The following is a 21,715-nucleotide window of genomic DNA, read 5'->3' as shown; positions in this document are numbered from 1 at the left end:
TATAATCGCAGCTATCCTTTTTATCCAACATAATTTTCACTACCAATATCCTGTCGCTTACCCTCAAAACATTCATAACATATTCTACCCATTTCTTCACAACCATCACACCAACACCTCCATATCCATCTGTCTCCCCCTGCCAAAATAATTAATAGCAACAGTCCCATGCTAACTTCACTTCCACCCTGTCTTACTTCCTTCACCTCTTTCCAGAACATTTTCTTACAGTCCTTTCACTTTACACTCAAATTCCTTCCAAATTCCTCATCCACTCTCTTCTTACTCTCTCTTACTAATCTTTTCACCTCTCTCTTTCTTTCTACATATAACACTCTCTTCTGCCTCTCAACTTCTTGTACGTCCCTATTTCTCATCCATTCATTGTATGCTTTCTTCTTTTGTGCCACAGCCTGTCTCACCTCTTCATTCCACCACGCTGTTCCTTGCACCCCCCTCCGTCTTATCTTCATCTCACACACCACATCACATGCTGCACATATTTCTTCTGTGAATATCCTGAACACACCTTCCATATATATATATATATATATATATATATATATATATATATATATATATATATATATATATATATATCCCATTGGAGTCCAGTGTCCCCAGTATTGGACTGAATTGGGAATTTTAAAATCTTAATAAAACAGGGAACCCCCGGGTAGGGACGTATGAGCTTCGCAACTATGAGCCGATAGGCGGAGGGCGGTACGCTTAAGACCCTCCTGGAAAAGTGCCTCGCCCAGCAGCTCTGGGATCCAATGGGTTTTATATATATATATATATATATATATATATATATATATATATATATATATATATATATATATATATATATATATATATATATATTATGCTCCTGACCGGAAATAGAGCCCAGGACTTCTAGATAAATGTCGGGCACTGATACCATAATACCACAGCGTGATAAAAGCTCGGGCACCTGATTTTTTTTTTCTTTTATGAACCAGGTATATCCATTTTGGGAGGTTATATTTCAGTCACATCACATAAGGTTGATTGCTCAACTCTCGCAACTCGGCAAGTGACAGAGCAGCTTTAATCTATCTCGGACACAACACGAGCGTCTTTATATGTTGGAGAGACACACATTACACACATATAGGGAATAAAAAAAAAAATGTGCAAACGCGTGTAGTGTGTGTTTGTCGAACATATAAAGATGCTCTGTTGTGTCTGGGATAGATTAAAACTGCTCTGTCACTTGACGAGTTGAGTGGGGCTGAGCAATAATCCTAATGTGTTGTGACAGAAATTTATCCTCCCATAATAGATTTACCTACTTCATCAAAAAATTCAGGAAGCTCAGCTTTTATCACGCTGTGGTGTATTGGTATCAGTGCCTGATTTCTATCTACAAGTCTCGGGTTCGATTCCCGATCAGGAGTGAAAAAAAAAAAAAAAATGTACACACGTGTCTAATGTGTGTCTCTCCAGCAATGTATATGTATATATATATATTTGATCAATCGTTTATTCTACGGAAGTGTATAGTTCTTGAGAGCTATGTAATGTTCACATTTCTATATATATATATATATATATATATATATATATATATATATATATATATATATATATAACCCATTGGATCCCAGAGCTGCTGGGCGAGGCACTTTTCCGGGAGCGTCTTAAGCGTACCGCCCTCCGCCTATCGGCTCATAGTCGCGAAGCTCATAGGTCCCTACCCGGGGGTTCCCTGTTTTATTAAGATTTTAAAATTCCCAATTCAGTCCAATACTGGGGACACTGGACTCCAATGGGATATATATATATATATATATATATATATATAGATAGATAGATAGATAGATAGATAGATTATATATATTGTTACATAGCCTATGATTTCATCATCCTTTGTGTAATTTTAACGCACAGTTGCTGCATGTTTGATCACGAGCGTGTTCTGCCTCAGTCCCCGCCTTCTACCGTTATAGTAGAGTAAGTCGTTCTCTCTGTTATACTTTGCGGGATTTGCAGCTCTCTGTCCCCATGGCTTCATTTGCGCGTCCTTCTTACAAGTTGTATCAGGCTCTGCTGGCCCCTATATAATGAGCTCAGTCTCTGCATCATTGCCACTTAGATCTGCTCCTCATTTTGTTCACATCTCTGTCCTCCCCTGTACAGATATTATTATTGTGAGTGCTCAAGAAATCTCCAACCATCTAGCAGCTGTGTGTAATTTGAGTATAACTGTTGTATTTTTTCTTGTACTGTATAGCATAAGTTTAATTTGTAGGCCTAGTGAAGTTTGTAATTTATGTAGGGTTCTTTGTCAGTCATTTTGGATAATAGTTTGTATCTGTAATTATTTATCTGGCATTCACTGAGTATTATCTGGTATCTCATTTTATCAGGGCTGACTTAGATAAATTTACTCTTGCTAATTTCGTGTTAATAGAGGCTATTGCAGTTAACCATATATTTAACCTGTTTATTTGCCATTACATTATCCTTATGAGTCCTGAATGTTTCGTTGTTGGTTTGAGCATTAAACTTTAACTTGTAATTTTACCTAACTGTTTTGTTTTGAACCTGGAACTTTACGGGACAGTAGTGACTCTTAGCATTCTCACTTAAAGTGTACGTTATCTTTCTCTGTTCCGTAACATAAATTTGGCGACCTCATATCAGGATATTCAGGATATTATCATAAGGATATTGTTTGATATTTTGTGACTGTGATATATTCATGATGGCTACTATTTCTACACTTGATGAAGCCAAAGATTTTTTGTCAAATGTGCAAACAGTGTGTGATATAGAAAACAGAACAAAGAATGAACTTAAGATTGTTGCTCAACAATTGGGATTTGTTGTTCGCTCTCATCAGTCTAAAGATCAAATTGTTGACATGATTAATGAAAGCTTGTTCAATGTAACTCCTCCAAATGAGCAAACGCAGATTGAATTAGCTAAGTTACAGCTAGCCCTGCAGGAGGCCCGTGCTAAGGAGGCCGAGGCACAAGTTGACATTGCTAGGATTCAGGCAGACCATGAGTATCGCATGAAACAAGGTGGAACTGGATCATCTAGCTCTGATGATTTTGATGTGGCTAAAAATGTTACACTTCTCCCTCCTTTTAATGAATCTGATTTAACAAAGTATTTTCAGTTGTTTGAGAGGGTAGCTACAGGTTTTAATTGGCCTAAGGAGTATTGGCCAGTACTCCTTCAAACTGTTCTCACCGGTAAAGCTCAAGTAACTTATGCATCTTTGCCTCAGGATCAGTCTGATAATTATGATGTAGTAAAGAGCTTGATTCTTAAGGCCTATGAGCTTGTTCCTGAAGCTTATAGAGTAAAATTTAGGACAACTTACAAGCAAGATAAGCAATCCCATGTTGAGTATGCAAAAATCAAAGAAGATCTGTTAGAGCAGTGGTTAAATTCTAAGAATGTGGATTCTGATTTTGATAAATTTAAGCAGATGATTTTGCTGGAGGACTTCAAAAGGTGTATTTATAAAGATGTAAGCCTATATCTTGATGAGAAAAGAATAGATAATTTGTCTGATGCTGCAGTTTTAGCTGATGCGTATGTTCTCACTCACAAGAGATATTCTAGAGAAAAAGGGAAAGCTGAGAGTAAGTACGTTGCCTCTACTCAGAGTACAGGTAACAGGAAAGAGAATAAGGATGATGTTTCTCATGAAGTAAATACCAGCTTCACCTCTAGATTTCAGAAAAGTAAATGTACTTATTGTAGTAAGCTTGGTCATACTACGGAGAGATGTTTCAGGAGACAGCGTGATGTGAACAAAAAGGAGTCTTTAAATATTCAGTCAATTGGTCTAGTGTCCACTCTTGAGAGTTCCCAGAATTCTTTAACTGAGTTAACTGAACCTGCTTTGAGGGGTAACTTAAATTCTCATGATGGAGCTCCTCTTTTGAGCAGTAACGTGGGTGACACTCTCAAGAGTTCATGTGCTAATTTCCTGTCTGATGGTTTTGTCAGTCCTCTGGACAGTAATGACAGGAAATCAGTTAAAATATATCGTGATACAGGTGCTTGCCAATCCCTTATGCTGACCAGTGTTCTAGGCTCTAATTTTAATTCCTCTGATGAAACTGTAATCTTACAAGGTGTAGGGAATAATTACTTCTCTGTTCCTCTGTGCAGAGTGAATTTAGAGTCTGGTTTTGTTAATGGTTCTGTTATGGTTGGGTTGGTTGAGACACTCCCAATGTCAGGTGTAACTTTCTTACTTGGAAATGATATTGGTGGAAGTCAAGTGTGTCCAGCTCCTCAGTTGTCTAGTGAGCCAGTGGCTGCGTCCCAGGATTGTGATGTCCCTGATGTGTTCCCTGCATGTGCTGTCACTAGGGCTAAGTCTAAAGTTACTGGTGATTTAGAGGATAATGATGATGATGATGTTATCCTAGCTGACACTTTTCTTGCTAATTTGGACCACTCACCAGATGAGGCAGTACCCCGTAGTGTTGATAATTTGTCTCGTCAAGAGTTGGTTGAGTTGCAGGTTGCTGACCCTGAGTTGAAAGGTCTAGCTAACTCTGCTTGCAGTGAGGAAGAGTCAGCTGGTGCTTCTACTTGTTATTATGTAAAGTCAGGAGTACTTATGAGGAAGTGGAGACCCCCAACAGCATCAGCCGACTGTGAATGGGAGGTTGTACATCAAGTTGTCATCCCTCGTGTTTGTAGGCAGGATATCATTAGAGTGGCTCAAGATTCCAGTTTGGCAGGACACCTTGGAGTGAGGAAGACTGTGGCACGCATTTTGAAACACTTCTACTGGCCAGGTATCTTCAGGGATGTTTCCTGGTATTGTAAGTCTTGTCACACCTGTCAAGTTGTGGGGAAGTGTAATCAGACCGAAAAGGTTGCACCTCTAGTTCCCATTCCTCCTTTTGAGGCGCCTTTCACCCGTGTGTTGGTGGATATTGTGGGCCCTCTTCCTAAGACTTCTTCAGGATTTTCTTATGTGTTGACCATGATTGATATGGCTACTCGTTATCCTGAAGCCATTCCACTTAGAAACATCTCAGCAAAGAACGTGGTTAAGGAAATGCTAGGGTTCTTCACAAAGTTTGGTCTGCCTAAGGAGGTACAGTCAGACCGGGGAAGTAATTTCATGTCGAATGTTTTCAAGCAGTCTCTGAAAGAGTTGGGCATCACCCAGATCACGTCTTCAGCTTACCATCCCCAGACCCAAGGAGCGTTGGAGAGATATCATCAAACACTCAAATCGATGCTCAAGAAATACTGTTTGGAACATCAGAAAGACTGGGATAAAGGTCTTCCATTCGTTGTGTTTGCTGCAAGAGAATCTCCAAATGAATCACTGGGCTTCTCACCTTTTGAACTACTGTTTGGCCATGAAGTAAGAGGAGGACCCCTTAAGCTACTCAAGGAATGCTGGCTGTCGGAGGAAGATGACGTCAACCTGCTGGAGTATGTGATGAAGTTCAAAGAACGGCTGTCCACTGCTTTACAGCTGGCGAGAGAGAATTTAGGAGCTGCTCAGGAGAAGATGAAGACTTGGTATGATAAGAAGTCCAGGTTACGCCACTTTCAGCCAGGAGATCAGGTTTTGATTCTGCTACCAGTTCATGGGCAACCTCTTCAAGCCAAGTTTAGTGGTCCTTATTTCGTGGAGAAGAAACTCAGTGATGTCAACTATGTCATCGCCACACCAGATCGTAGAAAGAGCAAGCAACTATGTCACATCAACATGCTAAAGTTATATCACAGGCGGGACGAAAATAATCCAGTCTGCACTGTAGCTGTTCCACCCGAGTCTGCAAGTGAAGCTCTCCCATGCAGTATGAGCCTGAGTGATAGTTTGGGGAGGAATCCTGATATCATGAATGATCTCCAGACTAAGCTTTCTCATCTACCACCCAAGGAAAGGCAGGAGTTTTCGGCATTACTACAGGAGTACCCGCAAGTGTTCCGTGCCACTCCAGGAAGAACCACTGTGTTGATGCATGATGTCGATGTTGGAGACGCAAAGCCAATTAAATTGCCTCCTTACCGTGTGAACCCAGTGAAAGTTCCTCTCATCCAGAAGGAGCTTGGCTACCTGTTGGACCACAAGATGATTGAGCCCTGTCAGAGCGAGTGGAGTTCTCCTGTCACTCTAGTCCCTAAGCCAGGTGGGTCACAGAGGCTTTGCATCGACTACAGACGTGTTAATCAGATAACCAAAACAGACACTTACCCTCTCCCTCGTGTGGAAGATTGCATAGACAAGATCGGAAAGGCTAGGTACATAAGTAAGTTTGATTTGTTAAAGGGATACTGGCAAGTACCTATGACTGAACGTGCTAGGGAGATCTCATGTTTTGTAAAATTAGGAAAGACTTTTGCATGTTCTGTAATGCCATGTACAGATTGTTTTAGAGTAATAAGAAATTTCCTTTGTAAATTTCTTTTTTCTTTGTGGGGAGGTGTTACATAGCCTATGATTTCATCATCCTTTGTGTAATTTTAACGCACAGTTGCTGCATGTTTGATCACGAGCGTGTTCTGCCTCAGTCCCCCCCTTCTACCGTTATAGTAGAGTAAGTCGTTCTCTCTGTTATACTTTGCGGGATTTGCAGCTCTCTGTCCCCATGGCTTCATTTGCGCGTCCTTCTTACTAGTTGTATCAGGCTCTGCTGGCCCCTATATAATGAGCTCAGTCTCTGCATCATTGCCACTTAGATCTGCTCCTCATTTTGTTCACATCTCTGTCCTCCCCTGTACAGATATTATTATTGTGAGTGCTCAAGAAATCTCCAACCATCTAGCAGCTGTGTGTAATTTGAGTATAACTGTTGTATTTTTTCTTGTACTGTATAGCATAAGTTTAATTTATAGGCCTAGTGAAGTTTGTAATTTATGTAGGGTTCTTTGTCAGTCATTTTGGATAATAGTTTGTATCTGTAATTATTTATCTGGCATTCACTGAGTATTATCTGGTATCTCATTTTATCAGGGCTGACTTAGATAAATTTACTCTTGCTAATTTCGTGTTAATAGAGGCTATTGCAGTTAACCATATATTTAACCTGTTTATTTGCCATTACATTATCCTTATGAGTCCTGAATGTTTCGTTGTTAGTTTGAGCATTAAACTTTAACTTGTAATTTTACCTAACTCTTTTGTTTTGAACCTGGAACTTTACGGGACAGTAGTGACTCTTAGCATTCTCACTTAAAGTGTACGTTATCTTTCTCTGTTCCGTAACAATATATATATATATATATATATATATATATATATATATATATATATATATATATATATATATATATATATATATATATATATATAGTTGTGAGTAAAAGATGGAAGAAGAGCATAAGACAGTATGGATCAGTTGGGTCAAGGATTGTGTGGGTAAAGTTGAAAGTTGTAATACAAATGTGGGCGATTGTGTGTGTGTATGTGCCAACGCAAGATCGTGCTAGAAGAGTGAGAGAAGAGTTCTAGACAAATGTAGAAGTGTGTATGGAAAAGTTTGGAAGGAATGAGAGAGTGTTTTTGATCGGTGATATGAATGGTAAAGTTGGGAATGTGAAGGTGGATGGAATAGTTGGTGAGTGGGGTGTGCCTGCCGAGATAGATGAGAATGGGAGTGCGTTAGTGGACATTTGTGCTGGGAGGGGGTTGGTGATAGCCAATACCCTCTTCAGGCATAAAATGATCCACAGGCATACATGGCGAGTGATGAGAAGGGTGGGTTGTGAACTGAATGAAAGGAAGGCAATGATTGATTATGTGTGTGTGGATGAAAGGATGCGAAGATGTGTAATGGATGCAAGAGTTTATAGAGGTTGGGGGAGTGGACTTTCTGACCACTACTTGGTGGTGGCCAGAATTAGAATTCAAGTAAGATGGAGGAATAGAAGAAGGGAAAGACGAGAGGAAGGAGTAGTTACAAGGAGAGTGGAAAGGTTACAATAGGATGAGAAAAAAGGCAGAGTATAAGAGAGAAGTGGAGGATCGATTGGGCAAATATGAATTGGAGCAGATGGGAGACGTGGAAGATGTGTGAAGGATATTCACAGAAGAAATATGTGCAGCATGTGATGTGGTGTGTGGAAGGAAGAGAAGACGGAGGGGGGTGCAAGGAACAGCGTGGTGGACTGAAGAGGTGAGACAGGCTGTGGCACAAATGAAGAAAGCATACAACGAATGGATGAGAAATTGGGGCGTGGAAGAAGTTGAGAGGCGGAAGAGAGAGTTATATGTAGAAAGAATGAGAGAGGTGAAAAGATTAGTAAGAGAGAGTAAGAAGAGAGTGGATGAGGAATTTGGAAGGAATTTGAGTGTAAAGTGGAGGGACTGTAAGAAAATGTTCTGGAAAGAGGTGAAAAGAGTAATACAGGGAGGAAGTGAAGTTAGCAGGAGAGTGAAAGATAAAAATGGTAGATTACTAGTGGAGAAGGGAGAAAAAGTGAGCAGATGGAGAGAACACTTTAAGGAATTGCTGAACATAAAGGATGGAAGTAATGCGAGTATAAGTGGCTGGGGAATGGCTGGGAGAAAGAGGGAGGTGAGAAGACAGGAAGAAATCAGTAGGATAGAAGTTGTGGAAGCAATGAAGAAAGTTAAATCGGGGAAAGCCCCAGGAATTGATGGAGTGTGTGGTGAAATGCTGAAGCATGGGGTAGAGATAGTAGTAGAATGGATGTGGAAGATGTGCAGATTGGCCTGGGAGGAAGGTAGAGTCCCGGATGATTGGAAGTCAGGTATAATTATTCCCTTGTACAAAGGAAAAGGGGAAAAAGAAGTGAGTGGTAATCATAGGGGCATTTGTCTTCTTAGTATAATAGGAAAAGTGTATGTTAGGATACTTATTGACAGAGTTAGAAAAAGAACAGAGAAATTAGTTGGAGAAGAACAGGGAGGCTTTAGGAAGGGAAGAGGTTGTGTAGGTCAGATATTCATTCTTAGATCTTTAGTGGAAAAGTTTCTAGAGAAGGGAAAGAAGTTGTATGCGGCTTTCATGGATTTGGAGAAAGCATATGACAGGGTGGATAGACAAGGATTGTGGAAAGTGTTAAGAATATATGGAGTAGATGGGAAGTTGTTGAATGTTGTGAAGAGTATGTACGATGGTGCAAAGGCTGCAGTGCATGCGGATGGTGAACAAAGAAACTTTTCTCTTTGAAAGTTAGGTTGAAACAGGGATGTGTCATGTCTCCATGGTTGTTCAATCTGTACATGAATGGGGTAATAAAAGAGGTACAAGGTAGGATAGTGGATGTTGGAGTGGCCCTGGTGAGAGAGGATAGTGTTTGGAAACTTCCTGTACTGTTGTTTGCAGATGATACTGTGTTGTTGAGTGAAGACGAAGGGGAGCTGCAAGGCTTGGTGGATGAGTTTGGGAGAGTGTGTAAGAAACGGAATCTAAAGGTGAATGTAGGGAAGAGCAAAGTGATGGTCTTTGAGAGAGGTGAAGCCAGTGAATGTACAGCAAGGTTGGATGGTGAGGCATTGGAAAATGTGAGTACGTTTAAGTACTTGGGTAGTGTGATGAGTATGGATGGAGGTTTGGAGGGTGAAGTGCTTGAAAGGGTTCAGCAGGGAAGAAAGGTTGCTGGTTCTTTGAAAGCAGTGATAAGAAACAGGGAAGTGAGCATGGAAGTGAAAAAGTTACTACATGACAGTATTGTGATACCAACTCTAACGTATGGAAGTGAAGCTTGGACGTTGTTGGAAGGACACAAGTCAAGAGTGAGAGCAGTGGAAATGAGATATTTAAGAGGAGCCTGTGGAGTCACATGGAGAGACAGGCTGACGAATGAGAATATAAAGGAACGTTGTGGTGTGGATGTGGATGTAATAGGAAGCCTCATGAGGAACACACTAAGGTGGTTTGGCCATGTGGAGAGGATGGAGGGTGAAAGACTGACGAAGAGAGTGTATGTGAATGTGGTGTAGGGGGGAAGAGGGAGGGGGAAGCCGAGGATGAGATGGAGGGATGGGGTGGAGAGGTATATGAGAGAGAGGGGTGTGAGTTGGGAGCAGGGCAGTGAAATGGCGGGGGACAGGGCGACTTGGAGGCGATTTGTTTGTGGCCACCCCAAACGGGATTGAGGCGTCTGGCAATATATATATATATATATATATATATATATATATATATATATATATATATATATATATATATATATATATATATATATATATATATATATATATATATATATATATATATATATATGTCATCCCTACATGTCAAGTGGGGTTGGTGGAGGATTAGTGCCCCTCCCTGGAAAACAATTAACTCTAAGCCTTGGCCACCCCGTCTGGGATACATGACGTCTGGCAATGAATGAATATATATATATATATATATATATATATATATATATATATATATATATATATATATATATATATATATATATTCTTTTTGCTCTCTTTCTTTCCCTTGTACTTTGTCTGTCCAAACCCTCTGCATTTTACTTTCATTTTGTTAATTTCCTCTCTCCACTGTCTGGTTCCTGCGAGTCACTGGCATTGTCTCCAGGGTAAAATATTTTTCTGCCTAAGAAATCTTGATGAACTCTGGTTACGAAGCAATGGCCCTCATTTCCGTGTAGCCCTTAAGTGGGCACGGGGTGCTAAGAATCCCACAGTATAAAAGTAAGTTTATACGTCCAAAAAGAACCTTAAGAATAGGAAACTGGAATGTTCGAACTCTCAGTCAGGCTTGTAAAATGGAAGAACTTATTTCAGAGTTCAAGGAATACAAGATGGATATTTGTGCTCTTATAGAAACGAGGTTGCTTGGAGTTGTTAAATGAATTTGGAAGATGGTATTACTATGTTGGTTTCTGGTAGGAGTGATGGAAATCATTACAAAGGAGTAGGCTTACTGCTGAGCAGAGATGCTTGTAAGGCAATATGTGAGTTTGAATCAATTAATGAGCGCTTGCTTTATGCTCGTTTAAAATCTGACCATGGGAATATCAGTATGGTTGTAGGGTACGCTCCGACAAATGAGGCTGCTGATGAAATGAAGGATGACTTTTATGAGAAGCTGCAGGATGTAGTGAATAGAATGGCAAGACATATGTGTTCGCTTGCATTGGTGATTTTAATGCGATTGTTGGCAGTAGGAGGGATGGCTCTGAAGATTGTATGGGTAAGGAGGGTGTTGGTATAAGAAATGAAAATGGGGTGCGATTTGGAAGCTTTTGTTTGGCAAATGACCTTATAATTGGTGGAACTATCTTTGAGCATAGAAAAATACATAAGCCTACTTGGATTTCAACATGTGCTAAATATTGTAACCAGACTGACCACATTGCAATTGGCAGAAGGCATAGGAGTTATTTGCAAGATGTTTGCGTAAGGAGGGGGGCAAATATAGGTAGTGATCATCAACTTGTTGTGTCAAAGATTAAACTAAAACTTAAGGGAAACGTTAATGGTGATTGTACAGGAGGTAATAATTATGATTTTGATGAGCTGAAAAGTGATGAGAACACGAAGGAAAAGTTTCGGTGGGAATGTAGGAACAGGTTTCTAGTCCAGCAGACTTTGATGGAATCTGAAGACAATTATATTAATCAAATGTGGAAAGAGGTAAAAGAGGTTTTGCATGAGAGTGTCAAGGTTACTATTAAGAAAAAGTGAAAAGCGAGAAGGAAAAAGGAGATGTCAGACGAAACATGGAATGCAATTCAGAAAAGGAAAGAGGCGAAGTTAAGCAGTGAAGAACAACATGTTGATGGCCAGTTAGTTGAAGTACTTAGAGCAAAGTACTGGAGTTTACATTCTTAAGTAAAAAGACTTGTTAGACGTGATAGGAGGAGGCTATATGATGAAAAGGCAACAGAGACAGAAATTAAATTAAGTAAAACTGACGATCAGAGCACAAGAGCAGCGTATAAGGCCATAAAGGAGTTAACTGGGACTGAAAAGAGAAGGAAGGAAATACCTGTACGAGATAGAAATGGTAATTTGATGACTAAAGATTTGGATATAAAAGGAAGGTGGAAAGAGCATTTTGAATCTGTTTTAAATAGACCACTTCCAGCTGAAGAGGACATTTTCCCAGCCGAGAGAGATTTGCAGATAGAAACAGGGGATATAACCTTGGAAGAGGTAGCAATATCTATAACGGAGTTAAAGAATTTTAAGGCCCCAGGAGAGGATGGAATATTTCCTGAAGTGCTTAATGTGGAAAATGATGAGTTGATGAATGCGCTTTTGAAACTTTATAATGTGGCTTGGGATAATGGTGGAATTCCAGAAGAGTGGAAAAATGGAGTGATTATAAAAATACCAAAAAAGGGAGATTTTAGTGTGTGTGGCAATTGGAGGGGGATAACTTTGACATCTGTAGTTGCAAAAGTCTTTTCCAAAATCTTGTTGAACAGAATAGAGCCAGTAACTGATAAAATTTTAAGAGAAGAACAAGCGGGATTTAGAATGGGTCGAGGTTGTAATGATCAGATTTTTATTGTAAGGCATCTAATGCAACAAGCTAGTGAGATGACAATGCCACTTAGTATGTGTTTCGTGGATTTTGAAAAGGCGTTTGATAGTTTTTCACGTGGAGCTATGTTGGAAATTATGAGATTCTATGGTATACCAGAAAAGTCTGTAAATATTATTAGAAGTCTGCATGAACGTACTTTTTGTAAGGCAATGGTGGGTGGTTCTTTGAGTGATCCATTTGAAGTGATTCAAGGAGGAGTTCTTTTGCCATTGCTGTTTGTTTTGGTTATGGATTATGTCATGAGAAAGGTTGTACGGAGAACAGGTGCAGGAATTAACTGGAAAGAAAATAAGAAGCTGATGGATTTGGACTATGCTGATGATATTGTAGTGATTTGCAGAAGTATTTACGAGATGCAGAGGGTGCTTGATTGTCTGGTGGAGGAAGGAGAAAAAGTGGGATTGGTAATATATTGTGGAAAGACTGAAATTATTAATATGAACGTGGAGAACCAAACAGATTGTGTAATTAGGAATAATGCGGTGAACAATGTAGAAAACTTTAAATATCTAGGGACGATTGTATCATCTAATGGATCATTAAACAATGAAATTGAGGAGAGGATTAGACAGGCTTGGCGAGCTGTTGGAATGTTGAAATCTGTTTGGAATAATAATATGCTTTCGGTACATACTAAAGTGAAAATTTACAAATCCATGGTTAGACCAATTATAATTTATAGGCATGAGTCATGGTACAGTACAATTGCAACAGATCAGAAAGTATTAGGATTTGAGAATAAAATACTGAGAATGATTCTTGGGGTAAAGTTGCAAGAAAGAGTTACAAATGAAAGAGTAAGGGATATTATGAGAGTGGAACCAGTTAATGAATATGTGAGACTGTCTCGCTGGAAGTGGCTGGGGCACATGTACACAAAAGAAGGCAGTTTAATACAGGATATGCCAGAGTGGACTGCTAGAGGAAGAAGAGGTAGAGGTAGGCCGAGGGAAACCTGGTTGAGGGCAATGAAAAGAGAAGCAGGAGAGGAGTGTTGGTGGGACCTGAAGGAGATGGCAAAAGACAAATATTGGTGGAGAGAGTTCATCGAGGCCCTATGCATCCCGTGGGGTGCCACAGGAAATTATATATATATATATATATATATATATATATATATATATATATATATATATATATATATACTATCTCGTGTTCCCTACGTGTCAACGAGTGGGTTGGTGGAGGGTTAGTGCCCCTCCCCGAAAAGTAATTAACTAACAATGTAAACAAGAAGCCTCGGACCAGGATGTACAAACAGGTGACGACCAAGGACCGGACAAAGGACATGGTTCGGATCGCGACTTGGAATGTAAGGGGTGCAAATGATGAGGTGAAAGAGAGAGAGACCGTCCAGGTCCTTTAGGGTGCAAAAGTGGACATATCTGGATTAAGGGACTGAATGGAGAGGCGAGAGTGGGAGAGAGTGGAAGAATGGATAGGGTATATCCGCCTGAATAGGTGAGAATGAGAGGGTATGTACTGTTGAGTGCAAGAAACTGAAGGAGACTGAAGAGGGTATGGATCAGTTGGCTCAAGGATTGTTTGAGTAAGATTGAAAGTGGGAATACAAACATAGGCAAATGTGCGAATGCACCAAAGCAAGATCATGCACGCAGAGCGAAAGAAGAATTCTGGGCAAATGTGGAAGCATCCTTGAAAAGGTTTGAAAGAAATAAGAGGGTGTTTTTGATTGAAGATACGAATGGAAAAGTAAAGAATATGAAAGTGGACGAAGTAGTTGGTGGGGGGGGGGGGTTCTTGCAGAAACGGAAGAGAATGGCAGTGGTCCTGTGGACATTTGTGCGGGGAGGAGGTTGGTGGTAACCAATACCCTCTTTAGGCATAAAATGATCCACAGGTATACGTGGCGAGTGATGGGAAGAGTGGGTGGTGAACTGAATGAATGGAAGACAATGATTGATTATATATGTGTATGTGTGGATGACAGAGTGAGAGGGTATCCAGTGGATGCAAGAGCATACAGAGGTTGGGGGAGTGGACTTTCTGACTACCACTTGGTTGTGGTGACAATCAAGGTCCAAGTGAAATGGAGATATAGAGGAAAGGAAGGACAGGAGGAAGTGGTATATGCAAGGAGGGTGAAAAGGTTACAAGAGGATGAGAGAAAGACAGAATATAAGAGAGAAGTGGAGGAGCGATGACTCCACCCTTCACCTTTCCATTCGGTTCCCGCAACGCCCATCTCAACAGTTACTTCAAGAAACAAGGGATGAGGCTATGGCACACCTAATGTCTGACTTGGCTCATATTTCTGACTGGGGTAAAAATAATATGGTTGTCTTTAATGCTTCTAAGACTCAGTTCTTACACCTATCAACCCGACAAAATCTTCCACAGGTATACCCACTAATGTTTAATAATATTCAGATTAATCCTGCATCATCCTTGAACATGCTTGGGGTTTCATTTACTCGGGACTTATCTTGGAAAGATCATATTACAACTCTTGTAAAATCTGCTTCCAAGAGATTGGGTGTGCTAAGCCGACTCCGCTCTTTCTTTACCCCTGCACAATTGTTGACTCTATACAGGGGTTTTATCCGCCCCTGTGTGGAGTACAACTCTCATGTGTGGGGAGGCTCCCCACATACAGCTCTTCTCAATAGGGTGGAGTCAAAGGGTTTTTCGTCTCATTAACTCTCCTCCTCTTACTGACTCCCTTCAACCTCTGTCTCTTCGCCGCACTGTTGCATCTTTATCTCTTTTCTATCGCTACTTTAATGGTCACTGCTCCTCTGAACTGTCTGCTTGCATTCCTCCACCTCTACGACGGGCGCGTAGCACCCGTCTGGCAGCAAACTCTCATCCCTTTTCTGTCCAACTCTCTAATGCAAGAGTTAACCGTTACTCCCAGTCTTTCATTCATGCAACAGGTCAGCTCTGGAACTGTCTCCCTCTGTCTGTATTTCCTCCTGCCTATGATCTCCAGTCTTTCAAACGCAGTGTGTCCAGGCATCTCAAAATGATCGGATCTTGAATTTGGCTCTCGATTGTATTTTGTTTTTCTCTTGGAGGGAACTGTTACTGCGGGCTCATGGCCTTTGGTTCCTTCTTCCTCGCATTAAAAAAAAAAAAAAAAAAAAATATGGACTGAAGCAGATGGGGGATGTGGACGGTGTGTGCAAGATATCCACAAAACAAATTTGTGCAGCATGTGAGGTGGTGTGTGGGGTGAAGAGAAGACGAAAGGGGATGCAGGGAACAGCATGATGGAATGAAGAGGTGAGACACGCTGTGGCACAAAAGAAGAAAGCATATTGTGAGTGGATGAGAAACAGGGGTGTGGAAGAAGTTGAGAGACGGAAGAGAGAGTTATATGAAGAGAAGTAGAGAGAGGTGAAAAAATTAATAAAAGTAAGAACAGAGTGGATGAGGCATTTGGAAGGAATTTGAGTGTAAAGTGGAGGGAATGTAAGAAAATGTTCTCGAAAGAGGTAAAGAGAGACAGACAGGGTTGCAAAGAAATTAGTCAGGAAGTGAAAGATAAAAATGGTAGATTACTGGTGGAGAAGACAGAAAAAGTAAGCAGATAGAAGGAACACTTCAAGGAATTGTTGAACATTGGGAGTAAAAGTATTGCTAGTATAAGTGGTTGAGGAATGGCTGGGAGACGGAGGGATGTTAGAAGAGAGGAAGGAATCAGTAGGATGGAAGTTGTGGAAGCAACGAAGAAAGTCAAAATGGAGAAAGCCCCAGGAACTGATGGAGTGCATGGTGAAATGCTGAAGCATGGGGGAGAGGTAGAAGTAGAATGGATGTGGAAGATGTAAAGATTGGCCTGAGAGGAAGGAAGAGTCCCGGAGGATTGAAAGGCAGATGAAATTATTCCCTTGTACAAAGGACAAAGGAAAAATGAAGTCAGGGGTAATCATAGAGGCATTGTCTTCTTAGTGTAATAAGAAAAGTATATGGTAGGACATTAATGACAGAGTCAGGGAAATAACAGAGGAAGTAGTTGGAGAAGAACAGGGAGGTTTTAGGAAGGGACCAGGTTGTGTACATCAGATATTCATTCTTAGATCTTTAGGGTAAAAGTTTCTAGAGAAGGGAAAGAAGTTGTATATGGTCTTCGTGGATTTGCAGAAAGCATATGACAGGGTGGATAGACAAGGACTGTGGAAAGTATTAAGACTATATAGAGTAGATGGGAAGTTGTTGAATGCTGTGAAGAGTATGTATGAGGGTGCTAAGGCTTCAGTGCGTGTGGATAGCGGCCTTCGTGGATTTGGAGAAAGCATATGACAGGGTGGATGGATAAGGATTGTGGAAAGTATAAGAATATTTAGAGTAGATGGGAAGTGGCTGAATGCTGTGAGGAGTATGTATGAGGTTGCAAAGGTTGCAGTGCATGTGGATAGTGAACTGTGTAAATTTTTCTACTTGAAAGTCAGATTGAAACAGGGATGTATCATGTCTCCATGGCTGTTCAATCTGTATATGGATGGGGTTATAAAAGAGATACAAGATAGGGCAGTGGATGTTGGAATGGCCCTAATGAGCGAGGGTAGTGTTTGGAATCTCCCTGTACTGTTGTTTGCAGATGATACTGTGTTGTTAAGCGAAGACGAAGGGGAGCTGCAAGGCTTGGTGGATGAGTTTGGAAGAGTGTGTAAGAAACGGAACTTAAAGGTGAATGTAGGGAAGGGTAAAGTTACGGTCTTCGATAGACCTGAAGTCAGTGAATGTACAGTGAGGCTGGATGAAGAGAAAATGGAAAATGTGAGTGCGTTTAAGTAGTGTGATGAGTAAGGATGGAAGTCTGGAGGGTGAAGTGCTTGAAAGGGTACAACAATGAAGAAGGGTTGCTGGTTCCTTGAAAGCAATGATCAGAAACAGGGAAGTGAGCATGGAAGTGAAAAAGTTACTACATGACAGTATTGTGATACCAACTCTAACGTATGGAAGTGAAGCTTGGACCTTGTTCGAGGGACAGAAGTCAGAGTGAGAGCAGTGGAAATAAGTTATTTGAGAGGAGCCTGTGAGTCACATAGAGAGACAGCCTGACAAAGGAGAATGTGAAGGAGTGTTGTGGTGTGGATGTGGATGTAACTGGAAGTGTTAGGAGAAACACACGGAGGTGGTTTGGCCATGTGGAGAGGATGGAGAGTGAGACTGACATTGAGAGTGTATGTGAGTGAAGTTGAGGGGGGGAGAGGAAGAGGGAGGCCAAGGATGAGATGGAGGAATGGGGTGGAACGTAGGCTATATGAGAAAAGGGGTTGTGAGCCGGGAGCAGGGCAGTGAAATGGCGGAGGACAGGGCTACATGGAGGCGATTTCTTTGTGGCCACGCCTTACGGGATTAAGGTCTCTCTCTCTTTCTCTCTCTCTCTTTCTCTCTCTCTCTCTCTCTCTCTCTCTCTCTCTCTCTCTCTCTCTCTCTCTCTCTCTCTCTCTCTCTCTCTCTCTCTCTCTATATATATATATATATATATATATATATATATATATATATATATATATATATATATATATATATATATATATATATATATATAACACGATCTAAAATGTCACAAATATCAACAAAGTAAATACTGTAAGTGACTATAAATTGGTGGGCTGCACAGCGAGATTCAGTTTCAGAAATGAAAGAAAGAAGATTAAAGATTAAAAAGACATGCCTAATAAAATTAAACGAAAACAAAGCAGCCTTTCAGTTGGGAATAAGGAACGGATTTCAGGCTCTAAGTAATGCTGAATGTGACACTGATGAGCTGAATGACAGACTAAGAAAAATGCTATGAGAATCAGTGTAGGTAGTAGTAAAACCTGGTAAAACCAGAGCCAAGAAGTATTCAGAAAAGACAATCGAGCTTATGAAAAAAAGAAAGGACATGGAAGCAAAAACAAAGAAAAATGAAACAGAACGAGCGGAATTAAATAAGGTTATCAACAAGAGACGAAGAGAAGAATAAAGAAAGATAAACATAGGTCAGATCAAAGAAACCATCATGAATGGAAATAGTCTGAAACAGGTCCGAAGCAAAATGGCACCATGAAAGCAACAAGTTACATCACTGAAACACAAAAACAGTGAAGTCATTAAATGGAGATATAAGATGGTGAACAGATTTGAAGAATTTTACAAAGAACTGTTTGCATCAAAGACAGTAATACCAATAGCTAACCTTTCAATTGACACAAGTGAAATACCTGAGGTAACACCAGACGAAGTAAATATTGCTCTCAAAAATATGAAAAGAGGGAAAGCTCCGAGAGAAGGTGAACAGTAGCAGATTTACTCTTGGAGGCAAGAGTAGAAGTACAAGACAGGCTTGGTCACTTATATATTTACTCAATGTATATAAAAAAAGAAAATTCTCAAAATATGTTGTAATGCAATATTTATTATACTTTACAAAAAAGGTGCCTCATAAGATATTAGTAACTATCGACCCATTAGCTTATAATCAGCCATTTACAAACTCTTCACTGAAGTCCTTAGGAACAGAATAACAGCGAATTTGGAGAAAAAAGAAGCCCGTGAACAGGCAGGATTCCGAAGCAGGTACTCAACTACTGATCATCTTCACACAATGAATTAGCTAATTAAGAAAACTACAGAATATAATAAACCACTGTGCTTAGGTTTTGTTGATTACGAAAAGGCTTCCGACTCAGTGGAGCACATAGCATTTATAAATTCGTTGCGAGAACAAGGAGTGAATGAGAACATTGTAAAACTGCTCGAAAACATATATAAAGAGGGAACTGCTACAGTTAAATTACATAAGGGCTCGGAAAATATTAAGATTGAGAAGGGCGTGCGTCAGGGAGATACAATGCCACCAAAATTATTTACAGCATGCCTAGAAAGTATTTTCAGAAAGCTAGACTGGGAAAACAAAGGAGTGAACATAGATGGAGAAAAGCTAAACCATTTAAGATTTGCAGATGACATTGTCCTAATGTCAGAAACAGCAGAGACATTGCAAGAAATGTTAAATGATCTGAACAGAGAAAGTCTCAAAGCTGGGCTAAAGATGAACCGTAGTAAAACTAATGTTTAATCCACAAACACCAAAGAGCGTCATGAGAATAAGCGAAGAAATTCTTGAAGAAGCCGAAATGTACAGTACAATTACTTGGGGCAAATACTAAAACTAACGAAAGATCATGACAGCGAAATAAAAAGATGCATTACATTTGGATGGAAAGTTTTCGGTTAACTTAGGGACATTATGAAAAGTAGCTTACCAGCTTGTATGAAACGAAAAGTCTATAACGAATGTATAATTCCAGCATGACGTATGGTTGTGAGACCTGGAAACTGGCAAATCGATGGAAAATTAGTTAATCCGTTCTCAGAGAGCAATGAAAAGGTCAGTGTTAGGAATATCTTTAATTAAGAGACAGGAAAAGATCAACTTGGGTGAGAGAACAGACTAAGGTCAAAGACATTATAGAAGTTATAAAAGAACAGAAATGGAGATGGACAGGCCATGTAGCAGGAATAAGGGATAACCGATGGAGCAAGAGGCTGACTGACTGGACACAAAGAGATCGTAAGAGTAGCAGAAAAAGGCCAGACAGGAGGTGGAGAGATGAGGTAGAGAAATTTGCAGGGAAAACGTGGCAAAGATTGGCTCAGTCAAGGAATTCGTGGAGAAGGTGTGGGGAGGCCTTTGTTCAGCAATAGACTTGTAATGGCTGATGATATATATATATATATATATATATATATATATATATATATATATATATATATATAGATAGATAGATAGATAGATAGATAATGATCATCATCAGCCATTACAAGTCTACAGTTGAAATGAAGTCAGTCTGAGCGGAACTTAGTTGAAAGGCTTATGAATTTATATATCAAATCTTTATCGAATTACGGATGAATTAAAGGTTTTTATAGTAACGGTGCTAATTTTGTAGTACATATAAATTCCATATCAGTGTTTTTGTTTTTCGATCATTGTTAACGTGAATGTATCTTATTTTTTTTGGAGATGCCATCTAGAGGTTGTAAGCATTCCACTGATTCATTTTACTATATTTTTGGTCAATTTATTAAAACGAGAAAGAAGAAAAATTCTGTTGAAGCATCTGTCAAGATGTGTGACGCCTATAGCGCATAGTCTGGCGTGCCTTTCAGTGATCAAGACATGCTGTGGGTACCTTTTTTCACTTGCGAGCACTGTTGGGTGAGGACGTGCAGGTTTCTGTTCAGAGGAAGCTTCCCCAATCTTTTTCCATCTTCTTCATCCGTCAGGATGGACTGTGTTTCTGTTATGATGTAACTGGTCTGTTCGAGGCGATCGGAATTGCATGTAACCCTAGCGAGTGGCGCCTCTTCATCAACAGTACATCAAGGAACCTAAAAACTGTGCTGCTTCACAGTGGGAACAAGTACCCATCTCCTCCCTGACTCACTCTGTTCATCTCAAGGAGAATTACGACAACGTGAAGACGTTGCTGAAGGCCTTGAAATACAACGAGTACAATTGGGAGGTCATTGGAGACTTCAAAATGGTGGCATTACTAATGGGTCTCCAAGGTGGCTGGACCAAGTTTCCTTGCTATATCTGCCTTTGGGACAGCAGACATTCCAAAGCACATTACCATCGAGTTCAGTGGCCAAAGAGGACGGACTTCTGCTTAGAGAGCAACAACGTGCAATGGGAACCACTTGTGGACATTAGAAAAGTACTGATGCCGCGCTTACACATCAAATTGGGCCTCATGAAACAATTTGTCACGGCTCTGGACAAGCAGTCGGCGGCATTTCAGTACCTATGAGACTTCTTCCCCCTGCTATCGGAGGCGAAAATCAAAGCCGGTATTTTCGTTGGTCCTCATGTTAAGAAGATACTGGAATGCAAGGATTTTCCCAACAAGTTTCGAAAGTAGAAAAAGTGGCTTGGGACAGCCTGAAATCAGTGGTTCGCGGTTTTCTTGGAAATCACAAGGATGAGAACCATGTAGAGCTGACTGACAACCTCATAAATTACTACGGCGCCAAGGGCTGTAGAATATCACGCAAGATTCATATTCTTCATTCCCATCTTGATGAAATCAAGGACAACATGGGTGCATACTCGAAAGAGCATGGAGAACACTTCCATCAAGATATAATGGACTTTGAACGGAGATTCCAAGGACAGTATAACGAGAGCATGATGGGGGACTACTTTTCGCAAATCACGAAAAAAAAAAAATCGATTCTAGACTTTT

The sequence above is a fragment of the Coenobita brevimanus genome, chromosome 54 (genome assembly GCF_032717465.1).
Source record: "Coenobita brevimanus isolate Jiangsu-jjx chromosome 54, ASM3271746v2, whole genome shotgun sequence".
Lineage (NCBI taxonomy): Eukaryota > Metazoa > Arthropoda > Malacostraca > Decapoda > Coenobitidae > Coenobita > Coenobita brevimanus.
Note: the sequence above shows the minus strand (reverse complement) of the source record.